Here is a 16400-nt window from a genome sequence, read left to right on the forward strand (position 1 = left end):
GTGCTGACGACATGAGTAGTAGCAGAGATGTATAGGAGCAAGTCTTCGTTCGGCGAGGGAGCGATGAGTACAGGAGGCTTTGACAGAAAGTCTTTGAGTTGTATAAACGCCCTCTCTGCCTCTTCCGTCCATTTGAACTTGTCCTGGCGTTTGATAAGCTTGAAGAAGGGTAGTCCCCGTTCTCCAAGTCTCGAGATGAACTGGTTGAGAGCGGCCATGCAGCCCGTAAGTTTCTGCACATCCTTAATGTTGGCTAGTGCCTGCATGTTTGTGATGGCAGATATCTTCTCAGGGTTGGCCTCAATGCCGTGATGACTAATGATGAACCCGAGTAGTTTGCCGGAAGGTACTCCGAAGGCGCACTTAGTAGGATTGAGTTTCCATCGGAAAGCGCGGAGACTGGAGAAAGTTTCCTCCAAGTCAGCAATGAGTTCCTCTTGATTTCTTGTTTTAACGACGACGTCGTCGACATAAGCTTCGACATTGCGATGAATTTGTTTTTCAAAGCACATCTGTATAGCCCTTTGATAAGTCGCTCCTGCGTTCTTTAGTCCGAAGGACGTTGTTTTGTAGCAGAAAGCTCCAAAGGGCGTGATGAATGCTGTTTTGACTTGATCTTCCTCTTTGAGGCTTATCTGATGATAACCGGAGTAGCAATCGAGGAAGCATAGCAAGGCGCATCCGGCGGTGGAGTCGACCACTTGATCAATCCTGGGTAGCCCAAAAGGATCTTTCGGGCAGTGTTTGTTAAGGTCGGTGTAGTCGACACACATTCTCCATTCGTTGTTTTTCTTACGAACAAGCACAGGATTAGTGAGCCAGTCAGGATGGAAGACTTCCTTGAGGAATCCTGCCGCGAGTAGCTTGGCTAACTCTTTTTTGATTGCTTCTCGCCTGTCCTGAGCGAACCGGCTTAGTCGTTGCCGTTTTGGAGTAGCTTTGGGATCGACGTTGAGAGAATGCTCGATCAATTCCTTGGGCACACCTGGCATGTCAGCCGGCTTCCAAGCGAAGGTGTCATGGTTAGCCCGAAGGAAACTGATGAGCGCGAATTCCTATTTAGGATCCAGCCCTGTTCCGATCAGGGCTGTCTTGGAAGGATCACTGGTCTTGAGGTCGATCAATTTGAAGTCTTGCTCACTGGCGGGTTTCACCTTTGCGGAGCTCGACTTGTTTTCCGGGATCTCCAGTTCGGTGGGATGGAGTTTCTTTGAAGCTGTGAAGACTTGCTGCATGGGACTAGGAGATTGAGTAGTCGCAGCAATTTCCACGGCTTCGGTGTCGCACTAGTAGGATCTCTGGAGATCTCCTCGTAGCGTGAGCTCACCTTTGGGACCTGGCATTTTGAGTACCAGGTGATAGAGTCGGAGTGCCCGATCTTTCGGTGAGTGGAGATAAATTCGACTTGGTGGAAGTAGACCCTCACGATCCGACTACGACGAGCGAACCCGAAGCGCCAATGCAATCGCTGAACCAACTTCCTGTGGTTACCAACCTCGCCGGTGCGAGATCAGCCTGATCACGAAGATCAATTCCTGTCCGCAATCGAAGAACGAACAAGAAAAAGAGGCGAGCAATCTAAATATCACTCGAAGGTGGAGTTCTGAATCACACAAGGACAACGCGTATTTGCGCGTGTTCAAGAGTAGCTAAAGCTAGATGTAAAACAAAACTCGAGTCGTAAACAAAAAGGACTCGGACTAAATAAAGGGGGCGCAGCCCCTGGAGTCCGAAGGGGTCACGCGCGCCCAACCCTAGGCGCCCCACCTGGGCTGCCCTGTTGGGCCATCTTCTTATTCCGATGGGCCTTCGTTCCTTAACACCATGATGAAGTTTAATTCTCTCGCACGGGCCCGAGTGATTGGCCCAACTGGATGATCAACTGTAGGCGCCTGAGGTGGAGGAGCAAGTGGAGGCGCCTGAGGTGCTGCTGGTGTAGATGTACTCGTGGTGTCCTCATCATCCTCCCCTTCTTGAACTGAAGTCGTCCTCGACGACAACTCCTCATCTTCGCCCACATACGGTTTCAAATCTGCAACATTAAAACTCGTGGAAACACCAAACTCCGCAGGCAGGTCAAGGATATAAGCATTATCATTAATCTTGGTTAGCACTTTAAAAGGACCAGCAGCACGTGGCATCAATTTAGAACGACGTAAAGTAGGAAAACGATCCTTTCTCAAATGCAACCAAACTAGATCACCCGGTGCAAAAGTAACATGTTTTCTCCCTTTACTACCCGCAACCTGATATTTAGCATTAGCAGCAGCAATGTTTTGTTGAGTTTGCTCATGCAAGCTAATCATTTGATCAACATGTGCAGCGGCATCTATGTGTGGGGCGTCCTCGGCATCAAGTGCAAATAAATCAATAGGCGCCCGAGGAATATAACCATAAACAACTTGAAAAGGACACATCTTTGTAGAAGAATGCGTTGCATGATTATAAGCAAACTCAACATGAGGCAAGCAATCTTCCCAACGTTTCAAATGTGTATCTAAAACAGCCCTAAGCATAGTGGACAAGGTTCGATTAACCACCTCAGTTTGTCCATCAGTTTGAGGGTGACAAGTGGTGCTAAACAGCAATTTAGTTCCCATTTTATTCCACAGTGATCTTCAAAAATGACTGAGAAACTTAGCATCACGATCAGAGACTATTGTATTTGGAATACCATGCAAACGAATAATCTTGCGAAAGAACAATTCAGCAACATTGCTAGCATCATCAGTCTTATGACAAGGTATAAAATGAGCCATTTTGGAGAAATGATCAACAACCACAAAAATACTATCCCTCCCCTTCTTAGTTCTAGGCAATCCCAAAACAAAGTCCATAGAAATATCAAGCCAAGGAGAAGTAGGAACAGGCAAAGGCATGTACAAACCATGGTTGTTCAATCGTGACTTAGCTTTCTGGCAAGTAGTGCAGCGTGCAACAAGGCGCTCAACATCAGCATGCATCCGGGGCCAAAAGAAGTGGGCAGCCAGCACTTCATGCGTCTTGTAGACGCCAAAGTGCCCCATGAGACCACCTCCATGCGCTTCCTGTAACAACAAACGACGAACCGAGCTAGCTGGAACACACAGCTTGTTAGCGCGAAACAGGAACCCGTCCTGTATGTGAAATTTGCCCCATGGTTTGCCATGAATACAATGGGCAAAAGCATCTTTAAAATCAGTATCGTCCACATATTGATCCTTCATAGTTTGCAAGCCAAAGATTTTAAAATCTAACTGTGACAGCATGGTATAACGACGAGACAAAGCATCAGCAATGACATTTTCCTTCCCGCTCTTGTGTTTAATAATGTAAGGGAAAGACTCAATGAATTCTACCCATTTAGCATGACGACGGTTCAGGTTTGTTTGGGTACGAATATGTTTTAAAGCCTCATGATCAGAATGAATTATAAACTCGCGATGCCAAAGGTAGTGCTGCCAAGTATGCAAAGTGCGCACTAAAGCATAAAGCTCCTTATCATAAGTAGAATAATTCAAACTAGCACCACTTAATTTCTCGCTAAAGTAAGCAACCGGTTTTCCTTCTTGTAACAAAACAGCACCTAGCCCAATACCGCTAGCATCGCATTCAAGCTCAAACACTTTAGTAAAATCAGGCAACTGCAAGAGAGGAGCATTGGTTAACTTATCTTTCAAGGTGCTGAACGCAACCTCTTGCGAATCACTCCAAGCAAAGGGAACATCATTCTTTGTAAGCTCATGTAGAGGCGCTGCAATGGAGCTAAAATCACGAACAAACCGGCGGTAGAAACCTGCAAGGCCAAGAAAGCTTCGAATTTGTGTGACCGTCGTCGGTGTAGGCCACTCCCGAATGGCATCAATCTTGCTGCTATCCACCTCAATGCCCTGTGGAGTAACAACATAGCCAAGAAACGAGACACGTTGTGTGCAAAACATGCATTTTTCGAGGTTAGCAAATAAATGGGCCGCACGCAACGCATCAAAAACAGCACGCAAATGTTCTAAATGCTCTTCCATAGACTTGCTGTAAATGAGGATATCATCAAAATAGACAACTACAAACAATCCTATGAAGGGCCTCAGAACTTCATTCATCAAACGCATAAATGTGCTGGGAGCATTTGTCAAACCAAACGGCATAACCAACCATTCATATAACCCAAATTTCGTTTTAAAAGCCGTTTTCCATTCATCACCTAATTTCATGCGAATCTGATGGTAGCCACTACGCAAATCAATCTTAGTGAAATTAATGGCACCACTAAGCTCATCTAGCATATCATCAAGGCGTGGTATAGGGTACCGGTAGCGAATGGTAATGTTATTAATAGCACGACAGTCTACACACATACGCCATGAGCCATCTTTCTTTGGAACAAGTAACACGGGAACGGAGCAAGGGCTAAGAGACTCACGAATATAACCCTTGTCAAGCAATGCCTGTACCTGGCGCTGGATTTCCTTCGTCTCATCCGGATTTGTACGGTACGGTGCGCGGTTCGGAAGCTGTGCGCCAGGAATGAGGTCGATCTGGTGCTCAATGCCACGAAGTGGTGGGAGTCCTGGTGGCAAATCTTTTGGAAAGACATCAGCGTACTCCTGCAAAATGTTAGCAACCGCAGGGGGAATATCCAAAGATTGTGCATCATCAAGTGAAACGAGCACACTAGAGCATATAAGGGCATAGCATGGCAAAGGAGCATCGCGTAACTCATCAAAATCAGCACGTGTGGCAAGCAAAACAGGAGCATGCAACTTGATTTCAGAATTAATAGATGTCGATGGTTCAAGTTGTTTAGCAGTTTTAGCAGCTCTAGCAAGATCATCTTTAAGAATTTGTTCAGGTGTCATTGGATGTATAATTATTTTCTGACCCTTAAACATGAAAGAATAGTGATTTGAACGACCATGATGCAAGCTATCAGTATCATATTGCCAAGGTCGCCCAAGTAACAGAGAGCATGCTTCCATGGGAATAACATCACAATCGACAAAATCAGAATAAGCACCCATGGAGAAAGGAACACGGACTGATCGAGTAATTCTAATTTTCCCACCATCATTAAGCCATTGAATGTGATATGGATGTGGATGCTTACGAGTGGGTAAAGACAACTTTTCAACCAGTGTGGTACTCGCCAAATTGTTGCAGCTGCCGCTGTCGATGATGATGCGAATCGACCGCTCCTGCACAACGCCCTTGGTATGGAAAAGAGTGTGTCGCTGATTCTTCTCGGACGGGGCGACCTGTGTACTAAGAACACGCTGCACAACAAGACTTTCATACCTATCGGCGTCGCCCGGGTTGACATGTACCTCCATAGCTGCATGGTCAGTGGCAAGCATCGCATGTCGAGTATCATCAGAATCACTAGCGGAAGAATACTCACCATCGTCACGAAGAAGCAAAGTGCGCTTGTTCGGATAGTCCCGAATCACATGGCCAAATCCTTTGCAACGATGACACTGAATATCCCGTGTACGGCCTGTGGGAGGGGCGGCGCCTGTGGAAGGGGCAGCGCTGGCAGGTTTGGCCGTATGCTCGCGCGGTGTAGTGGTGGGCATGGGTGGCGCAGGGAGAGCGGGTGCGGAGTTGGATGTCGAGCTTCTTCCTGCAAAAGAGTTAGAATATGTCTTCGAGCGGCGTCCCTGCACTTCACGTTCAGCTTTGCAAGCATATTCAAATAATGTTGTCATATCTGTGTAGTCCTTATAATCAAGTATATCCTGAATTTCGCGGTTCAAACCACCACGAAAACGTGCCATAGCAGCGTCATTTTCCTCCAATAACCCACAACGAATCATGCCTATTTGTAATTCCTGGAAATATTCCTCAACAGATTTGGAACCTTGCTGAAAACGTTGCATTTTATTAAGCAAATCTCGGGCATAATAAGAAGGCACAAATCTATGGCGCATAGCAGTTTTTAATTGCTCCCAAGTGGTTGGAATGGTATTGGGATGTTTGTGTTTATATTCACGCCACCAAATTAAAGCAAAATCAGTAAATTCACTAATAGCAGCTTTAACTTGAGAATTAGCAAGAATATCATGGCATGAAAATTTCTGTTCAACTTCTAATTCCCAATCAAGATATGCAGCAGGATCATATTTGCCATTAAAAGGTGGAATTTTAAATTTAATCTTGGAAAAGGAATCATTACCGGGACGGCGTGGCACGCGGCGGGCACGGCCTCGGCGATCGCCATCGTCCTGGTCCGAGTCACCACCATAACCCTACTGCAACTCTACGACTGTTGTGTGCAATGCATCGAGTCTTGCCACAACTGAGTCGAGTGTGGCCTTAGCGGTCGTCTGTGCAAGGTCAAGCTGATCACACCGCTCGGTCGTCGAGGAGATCGTCGAGTCCAGCCGTTCATGAATCGTCTGAATGTCGGTGACAAGCCCTTCAACTTGTGCCCGTATGCCCTGCAGCTGGTTAGCCCCCGCGTCGACATCATCTGCCATGGTTAGCGCAAATACAAGAACAAAAGCGACGACAAAACAGGGGTGTAACGGCTCACAAGGCGCTCACACTAGTGCTGTTATCAAATTCTTATCCGTTCTTACCACGCACACAGGGGCGAACTGCAACCAACCGGTGGAACCTGTGAAAGATTGGAGGAGCGATTGCCTGGAGAAACAAAAGCTGCTCGTTGTAGAACTATGTGGATTTGTGGGAAGGCTGCACTCAAATGAAGGATTAGCACAATCAAACAATAATGCAAAGTTGAATTATAGTGCCAAACACGTAACAAGAGTTGCTGGAACAAGGGAAATCGAAAGAACAAAGGCAAAGGTGGAGAGGGCGCACCTCTTTTATTTTTTTTTCTGTTTTTTTTTATAGAGGGTGCCCCAAAACTGATAATATGAACACAGAGGATCACAAACAGCAAATTATGGCACACACTTTTTTTGGAAAGTACAGGGGTATTCCGGTAAAAAAAATGTACCAAGAAAGAGAGATATGGATATGAAAAGCTGGCACGGGATGCGTGGGAAAGGGCGTGGTATGCGTGGGGGGGGGTTACGGAGTTGCCCCGGAGGGTCGTGACCCAGGGGGGTTCACGGCGCGCGCAAGGAGTTTCCACCGAAACAAAACCGAATCACCTTCCTTCTCCCTGTTGGACTCCTTTTTTTTTTGCTTCTTTCCTTTTTTTTTTGCACTCTCCTTTTTTTCTGATTGATTTCTATCTTTCTTTTTTTTTTGGATAGGGGAGGGGGCGATCGGAGGGGTGGGATGGCGCGGTGCGGTTGTCGCGAAGGGGGGCGGTGGGCGTGGCGTGGTAGGGTTGGCGAGCAGCGGAACGGCGACGGCGGCGAAAACTAGGGTTAGAGGAAAAACGAGAAACAAGAGATTAAACACAAGTAACCAGCAACAATTGAACGAGTAGGCACACAAATTCAACAAAGACACTTATTGAAAGAATGTGCGAGGCTAAACGGTTGCTGGGACAAGGATCTAACCTGAAAAAATTTCTTTTGGTTTTTGTGGACTGTAGGAAGGGAAAAACACTCGGTAAAACTCACCGATCAACCTGGAAAGCTGATACCACTTGATAGAGTCGGAGTGCCCGATCTTTCGGTGAGTGGAGATAAATTCGACTTGGTGGAAGTAGACCCTCACGATCTGACTACGACGAGCAAACCCGAAGCGCCAATGCAATCGCTGAACCAACTTCCTGTGGTTACCAACCTCGCCGGTGCGAGATCAGCCTGATCACGAAGATCAATTCCTGTCCGCAATCGAAGAACGAACAAGAAAAAGAGGCGAGCAATCTAAATATCACTCGAAGGTGGAGTTCTGAATCACACAAGGACAACGCATATTTGCGCGTGTTCAAGAGTAGCTAAAGCTAGATGTAAAACAAAACTCGAGTCGTAAACAAAAAGGACTCAGACTAAATAAAGGGGGCGCAGCCCCTGGAGTCCGAAGGGGTCACGCGCGCCCAACCCTAGGCGCCCCACCTGGGCTGCCCTGTTGGGCCATCTTCTTATTCCGATGGGCCTTCGTTCCTTAACACCATGATGAAGTTTAATTCTCTCGCACGGGCCCGAGTGATTGGCCCAACTGGATGATCAACTGTAGGCGCCTGAGGTGGAGGAGCAAGTGGAGGCGCCTGAGGTGCTGCTGGTGTAGATGTACTCGTGGTGTCCTCATCACCAGGTAGACATAATGTGGTATGGCTATAAACTTGGCTAGTGCTGGCTGTCCAAGTATGGCGTGATAAGATGTCTTGAAGTCGGCGACCTCGAATCTGATGTACTCGGTGCGGTAATGTTCCTTAGTTCCGAAGGTGACTAGAAGGACAACTTGTCCCAGTGGTATGGCCACGTTTCCGGGCACAATGCCGTAGAAAGGTGAATCCGTTGGAGTAAGCATTTCAGTGACGTCAAGGCACATTTTCCTTAATGTTTTGGCGAAGATAACGTTGAGGCCGCTCCCGCCGTCGATGAGTACTTTGGTTAACTTTGAAGCTGCCACAACTGGGTCCAAGACTAGTGGAAAACGGCCGGGTTCTGAAAATTTTGTCCATTGATCTTTTCTGCTGAAAGAAATTGGAACTTCCGACCACTTTAGCCGTGTGGGGTCTATCAGCTCGATGGCCATGATCTCCCTGAGTACAAGTTTGTTAGCTCATTTGGATGCAGTGCTGGGAATGCCACCAAAAATGACATTGACGGTTTTTGAGGCTGGTTGGAAATCGTCGTCCTCATCTTCGTCGTTGCGGGCTTTGTTTTTACCCTTGTCTCTGTTTTTGGCGTACTCTTCAGGAGTTGGTGGTGCGGGCAAGTCTTGCATGACTCGACGCATGCTGTAACAGTCCAGTGCGGAGTGCTTGCTAGTCGGGTGCCATGGGCACTGCTTTTTGAGTAGCTCCGTGAAGGTTGGTCCGTCATCGTTTCTGCGATGTCCCTTTTTCCCGGAGCTGGTCATGGCAGCAACAGTGTTGTCGGGCTTCCTTTTGCGATTATGGTTACCTGGATAGGAATTTCGAGCATCGTTATGCCGAGTTTTATATGTGTCATTGTTGTGGATGTTGTCGCGTCCGCGGTTATGGTGGGAACCAAACCGTTCTCGTTCTTTGTCTTCTTCATCGGCCCACTGTTGCACCATGAGTTTGAGTTCTTTGACGTCGGCTGGTCGTCGGCGACCGAAGTCTTGGTATGTTCGTCGATCATAGAGTCCGTTTTGGAAGCACTCAATGACGTCTGCTTCGAAGATGTCCACTATGGTAGCCTTCTTTTCAAAGAACCGTCGCAGATAGTCGCGCAGGGTCTCGCCCTCTTTGTGCTTAATTTGTCTTAAGTCGATCTTGTTGCCCGGTCTAGCCATGGAGCCGGCGAAGTTGTTGGTAAAAGCCTTTGTCAAGTCTGCCCAAGAGTCAATGGACTTGGGTTTGAGTGACTCGAGCCAGATCAGTGGTGCGGGTTCCATGCATATGGGGAAATGAATGACTTTGGTGTCGTTGTTACCCCCGGCTGCTTGGACAGCTAGCGAGTAACAGCGTAGCCATTGAACTGGGTCTTGCTTGCCGTCATACTTGGTAATGCCGGTTGGTTTGAACTTTTCGGGTAATTTTGTTTTCATTACCCAGTTTGTGAAAGCAGGAAAGTGGTTGTAGCTGTCGACTTCCCATTCGCGCCAACTGTTGAGGATTTCTCCTAGATCGCTGAAGTTGGACATCTCGTGGATCTTCCGAGTAGGGCGAATACTTTTAACTGAGTTGGTGCAGTTGGCTTCACCCACATCCTTCTGTTGAGTAGGAGCTTTATGCTTGCTTGGACCTTGGCTGTGTTGCCGAGGTTGGTTGACTGCATCATCGTTTCGTGGGGCGATATTTTTATCTGCAGCCTCCCTGCTTCCGTCTTGATGCAATGTAATGCGAGGAACGGACGGGATTGGTGATTCTTTGTCGAGTAGCTTGTAAGCTTGCTCCGTGAGTTGTGCGATTAGTCCGTTGCCACGCTGCACGAGTTGAGCTGTGGCTGCGTTATCCTTATCTTGAGGCATCAATGTCGTTAAAAGGTTGATTGAAGCGATAGCTGCGAGTGGAGTATTGTGCTCCTGAGCCTGAACTGTGTTGAAAGCCTGTTCAAGATTTGTAATAGGAATATTTGTAGCCATCGACTGTCGTCGCTCAACTCGAGTGGCATTGCGCGCCCTTCATTGGTTGCGCTGTTCGGGAGTTTCATTGTCGGCTGTAGACTCATCTTCAGAGATGTTGTCGACTTGTGCTAGTCGCCTGGGGGTTCTATTCTGGCTAGTACCCGGGTTGTTATTCTGAGTAATAACAAGTATCTCCCTGTTCGGGTAGTAGCTTTCGGAACTTGATGTAGCAATCTCTGTGTTGAAGTAGTCCAAGGCGAAGTTGAATCCGACGCGTAGTCGAACTCGAACTCGGTGACTTTGAAATCTTGGTTTTTTCTGGTCAAATCTTCTGGTTTCTTCTCGTGAATGTCAACGAAGGTGGCGCCGGCTTCGATGAAGAAGATGGGCCTGATGATGACTTTCGCCATTGAGTTCGCGCTGAGAAACTCGACGAGTCCCCCTACCTGGCGCGCCAGCTGTCGGTGTTTTAGACCGGCAACCCGCCTAGGGGGTACCCTAGGTGGTCTTTTATGCGGTAAGGGTCGTCGAGAATCAAGGAATCAATGGTGACGCAAGGAACACAATTTAGACAGGTTCGGGCCGCTAGATCACGTAATACCCTACGTCCTGTGTGTTGGTTTGTATTGATGTATGTTCTGGTCCTGAGGATTGTGTTTGAGGGGGGTCCCTGCCCGGCCTTATATACCCGGGAGGGCAGGGTTACAAGTCTGAGTCCTAGTCGGGTACTATTACAGAGTTCTACTCGGTATCGGCCCGAGTAGTTTTCCATAAACATACAAGACTAGTCCGAGAAGGATACGGCTATCCTTGTTCTGATCATGTCGGAGTACGTCCCTTAGTGGGCCGTCCAAGGCCTACTCGTGGGTCCGGGGAGTATGCCTGACAGCTAGCCCTTTCAAGCATCCTCAGCCAACTTTCTTGCCACCTACTTAGAATCCAAAAATAGAAACATATATACACTAAGTCGTGCACAATAAGAGCATAAAAACTGCACAAGGTGTGAAGCATTTACTAACCTTTTGTCTGCTTTGGTTTCCTAGCATGAGATGGCCATTCTTGTGGCGGCGTGTCGCTACTACCATTGCTTTCCTCATGTACTTCTGTAGGCCTTGCTTGACCTCTATTATAAGCCACTGATCAAATGAAAAACAGGTGCACTTAATGGATTGTACAATTTTCATCAAAAATAAGAATTAGTTCAGAGGCAAAAGGATTTACAAATATCTCTCAGAAGGCCTTTGTGCCTTAACCATTTAGAGTATGCTTTTACTGTATCATCCCTGTATTCATTGTATAGACCTGCAAGTTACCAACACATACAATTATGTGAGTACATTGTACAGTTATAGACACATGTGCATAGTGTAGTACAAACAACATACATACCACATTCTGGGTCTTGGGCATCAAGCCAATCTTTGTATTCATCAACGTCATGATCATTACTAGAATCATCATCAGCATCACTAACATCATCAGACTCATTCACCCTTGGTCATTTGAGGGGTGTAATGTTGGCAGCTCCAACCACTTCTTGTTTTGATATTATCAACCTTAGTTTCCTTCAGATGATTTAATGTTCTCAAGCAAGCACTCTACATCTTTGGTGGAATCAATTGGCAGGACAGATGCATTAGCATTTCCTATTCTCTTCTTGTAGTAGTAGTAGTCCCATGGACCAAATCCAAGTTCTTCTTTCAAAGTCAACAACCAGACAAAGTCTACTTGTTTCTTGTCAAATTTAGTCCTAACCCGGCGCACTAATTGTCCATCTGCCCCGAAGCAATGTATCGTTACCTCCCAGTCACCTGTCAACTCGCATGATCTAGATGTGCACATAGATATCAAAACCCCGCATCAATGAATGAAGATGCAGTACTACTAGTGCTATGCGAAAAAATAATCAGTAGTAATCAGCTCTGTGATTTATAAAAGCATGCGCCAATGAGGCAGCATGAAATTGATTGTACGAATTAATTCTTTAGATATTTTCTGCCCTAACCCTACAAGGCGTTAAAGGTGGATGCGAACCTGTAACGTCAGTCTTCAATCTCGGTCTCCTCCTCGATTACGACCGTACTTGGTCGTGTGCTCCATTCTGCATCACTGGTCATGGAAGGAGAAGGAGTTGCCATGGATGGAGTCGCTTGGGCAGAGAGGAACCGTCACCCCCCTGATGCAACCACCGTACTTGGTCGTGTGCTCCGTTCTTCATCGCCGGCCATGGAAGGAGGAGGAGCCACCATGGATGGAGTCGCTTGGGCAGAGAGGAACCGTCGTCCCCCCGACGATATTCTCCATCGCCAATGTGGCGGAATCACCCTAATTAACTTAGCTAAAGCACAAATAAGTCGCCTGACACGCGGTCTTATGCTTTAACCAAGTTAACCCGGCAGTCCGTTGGATTTCATCCGATAAAACCACTACACAGGACCGAAATAGCAGAGCTCACACGAGGGTGAGTGGTTCCAGAGAATACAATAGATCATCCAAAATTAAACAAGTACAATACTTTCTTCCAACACTGGTTCAAAATTCAAATAGTTTGTAGAGTTCACAAGCAGCGAAAAGATAAACCAATCGAAAACTAGCGCCGGGGGCGGATGTCACGGATGAGACCGATCATGACATCACTGATCCCTATCCTCACCGTCTGAGGAGGGATCCCACTCGACCGTCCACCCAGGTGGAAGCTGGGGAGGCCAAGTGCCAACAACAGCGAACTCAGGAGCTTCAACATCACCTGAAAGATGTGCCATAAGCAAGGCTGAGCAACTATGCTCAACAAGACTTAACCGACCGGTGGGAACTACTCCACCAACTTCTAGACATGCAAGGCTTTTTGGCTAAGGGGTTTGCTTTGCCAAAAGCGCCTACAGTAGGTCCTTACTTTCAATATTTTAGCTTCCAGTTCTAAGTTCATTTACCAAACTAAGTCAGCAGTTATACTGAACAAGCAAAAGTTTCCAAGCAATTTATGACAAGCATCCAGGTTAACATCACCATCAAGTTCCATTCTTACTCAGTGTAGCATAGCGATCAAGCAGTCCCAAACTGTCAGAGGCATACGAATCGATTCGAATTTCTTAACCATGCATGGCGAACCTAATCTCACGACATCCACGCACCACGAAGGTCGCTTCCTTTGTCGGTCGTCCCCATCAATTCCCAAGCGCGTGTCAGGTCCAAACTTCCCTTGGCATGCAATGCTCCACCATCCCGACCTCTTGCCGTACTGTGACCGCAATTGCACCCACATGATGCACCATGGGAACCTCATTCCAGGGACAGCAGGGGTATAAGCTAGACCCTAGTTCAATCAGGTACTAGGCTTCCCCATCCCATACTAGGTATGAGATTAGTACTTTCAAACACTTGATCATGAACACCAACACTTTCCGACCTTAAACCAATTTCATGTAGACAGGCGGGGCAATCCACTGACCACCAAAATAGTTCACAGAGCCCTGCCCCATCCATCGTCCTTATAGTTATAACAAAAGGAGAACAAGCAACTCCTATAACTCGCGAGTGACAGGGAATCACTTGACTTTTACCGAGTCATGTTTAAGCACTGCAACTACTCGGCCTATCATACTAGTGTTCAGATCAAAGGGAACTAAGTCATGCATCTATGGTTCCAAACAACTCCTGAACGTAAATGCACATACATACAATAGAAGGCATGCACAAGTTTAGAAAGACTGGGTTATGCTCCAAGGCTTGCCTTCGAGCAGGGTGGAAGCGAACTGGTCTTCAGCGCTCTCAGGAACCTCACCTACAACTTCATCTTCGGGCACCGGGTGCAGCTCGTAGGTGCCATCGGCGAGGTTCAGCTCTACACGAAATGCAATGCAAGGGTGAGACATTTAGACGATTATTTCAACAACACTTGCAAGGATTTAGCCCAAAAGCTGTAGCAAAACTACAGGAAAAGTGTGAAACCCACTTTATTGGATTCTACTCAGGAAGAGGATTCCAACCCAAGTGATTTCACATTTTTCAGATTTTTCCTCGATTTAAGATGAATTTCCCAAGCTTCTGTTGATTGAGAACAAGATAAAAGAGTCGGATTGGGAAAAACTTACGATCTGACCCTTAGACCTAAGGAATAACTGTACTGGGGTCCTCAGACTTAACACAGAGAAGTCCCCAAAATTTTACATAGATACCTTTGGTCAAAAGAAAAAGATACAACCGAGCCCTCGGGCGAGGCGGATAGGGGTCGGGCGAAATAGATAGGGTCGGGCGAGACGGACAGGGGTCAGGTGAGCTGGAAGGGGTCGACAGCTCACCTTTGTTCCTACCATTAAGCTTCAGCGGCGGTGGTGCTTCTTGCGGACAACAAGCAAGCTCTAGCGCTGCGCAGAAGAAGGCGAAGCGGCTGGCGGGGTGTTAGGCGGAAGGGGAGCTCCATAGAGAGCTCAGGCGGCAGCACTTGCGCGTGAAGCAGAGGAGTGTGCGGTGGCGAGTGCGATGGAGAAGAAACCATGCAATTAGTGTGGCGAGGGCAAAGATGGCGAAGGGAACTTCGGTAAGAGGCTACGGTACCCTTTTTATAGCTACGCGGAAGTGAACGAGGTCGAGCGGCGCAAGGATAAGATCGAGGGAGAAAGGAGTGCTCTGCCTCAGTGGCGATTGGTCAGCGTCTCCATTGGCCGGAGAAGTGGAGCTCTGGGGACAGGATTGTTCGGTCATTGGGCAAGGAAGACAGTGCTAGGCAAGCGTGGTTTTGCCGGGCGGAAGGATTGGCTGGGTCGAGCGCGTGCCTGGTCGCGTCAAGCGTCGGATTGGGTGCGGCGGCTTGGTATCGGTGGATAGGAGGGAGGGAAGGGCACTGCAGGCGAGGGCGCTGCAGGTGAAGTGACAGGGCGAGCGATGCGACTCGAGCATGCGCGGGACCAGCGGCTCTGCTGGGGCACACTATTAGTGAGGCAGGGGAAAAGAGTTGTCACTGCCTGCGCGGCGATTGGTGACGATGGTGGCGTCACGGGGCGCACGCGTGGGCAGCACGACTGAGGTGTGACGGGAGGGTCGGAAGGTGTTGGGGCGCACGGCTGGGGATCTGGGTGAGGCGATGCGTGAGGGAGGCGAGGCGGTACTGGTGCGGCAGCGGCCAATCTTCAGTTGCAGCGGCGGGCAGTGTGCCTGGCGTGGCCGGCGAGGTCTCGGGCAAGACGAGACGGGACGGAGAGGTTTGCAGGGCGCTTCTGCATGCGATTGGGATAGAGGCGCGCTAATCCATCTTGTCACGGCCGGCGACTGGGCGAGGCGGCGCTCGCCGGGGAGGTCATGCCACGCGGCGACGGCGCTCTGGCGCTCTTTGTCCAATGGATCCGCGAGATTCCTTGCCGGGCCCATCTTCCAGCCACTTGGTCTCCCAAATTCCAAATTGCACCACTTTGATTCCCTTAACAAGAATTGTAGTACTCAGGCCAAGTCCTAACTCTTGTAATTGGACCGAGTTCAGAAACGCAGTGGATTCGGAGATCCAAGGCTCCAAAGTTCAGAGGAACACTGGTTTCGGGACTTAGAGATTTGGGTTTCAGGGGTCAGGGCTGATTTGAGCTGCAGATTTGGGAATCTTCGGAGGCGAGTTGGATCAAGGTCCAATTAACAAAGTTTAAGCAGGGACTTCGTTCTCCAACTTCTATAAAGAGGTGTCTTGACATTCTGCTCAATTTTCCAAAGATAAATCCTCCCTAAGGCGTTAGGTTGGGCTGAAAACCAGACTTCGCCGGTATAGCTCACGAAAGGCTGAGTCAACTGGATTAGGGAATTTGTCTTAAGATTAAACTCGGCTGAGTTAATCTAGGTCATTACAGTCAGCCGTGGAAGGAGAAGGAGTCGCCATGGAAAGAGAAGGAGTCGCCATGGATGGAGCTGCCATTTTGGGGGAAAGTGGGGAGGAGGTTGAGATATTTGAGGATTTTGGAAAACGTAGGGAAACATTGCACTAGTACTAAAAATTTGAGGCACAACCTTGGCAGGATGTAGTGGGTCCCACCTATCCTTTTGATTTCATAGTTTTTTGCACTAGGAGTCGCCATGGATGGAGCCGCCATTTTGGGGGCAAGTGGGGAGGAGGTTGAGATATTTGAGGATTTGGAAAAACGTAGGAGGGAAACATTGCACTAGTACTAAAAATTTGAGGCACAACCTTAGCAGGATGTAGTGGGTCGCACCTGTCCTTTTGATTTCATAGTTTTTTGCACTCACGTTTGCTTTCAACAAACCTATCTACAATTTGCACTCATGTTTGGTTTCAACAAACCTATCTACAATTTTATCTAAATTTGTGC

The sequence above is a fragment of the Setaria viridis genome, chromosome 4 (genome assembly GCF_005286985.2).
Source record: "Setaria viridis chromosome 4, Setaria_viridis_v4.0, whole genome shotgun sequence".
NCBI lineage: Eukaryota > Viridiplantae > Streptophyta > Magnoliopsida > Poales > Poaceae > Setaria > Setaria viridis.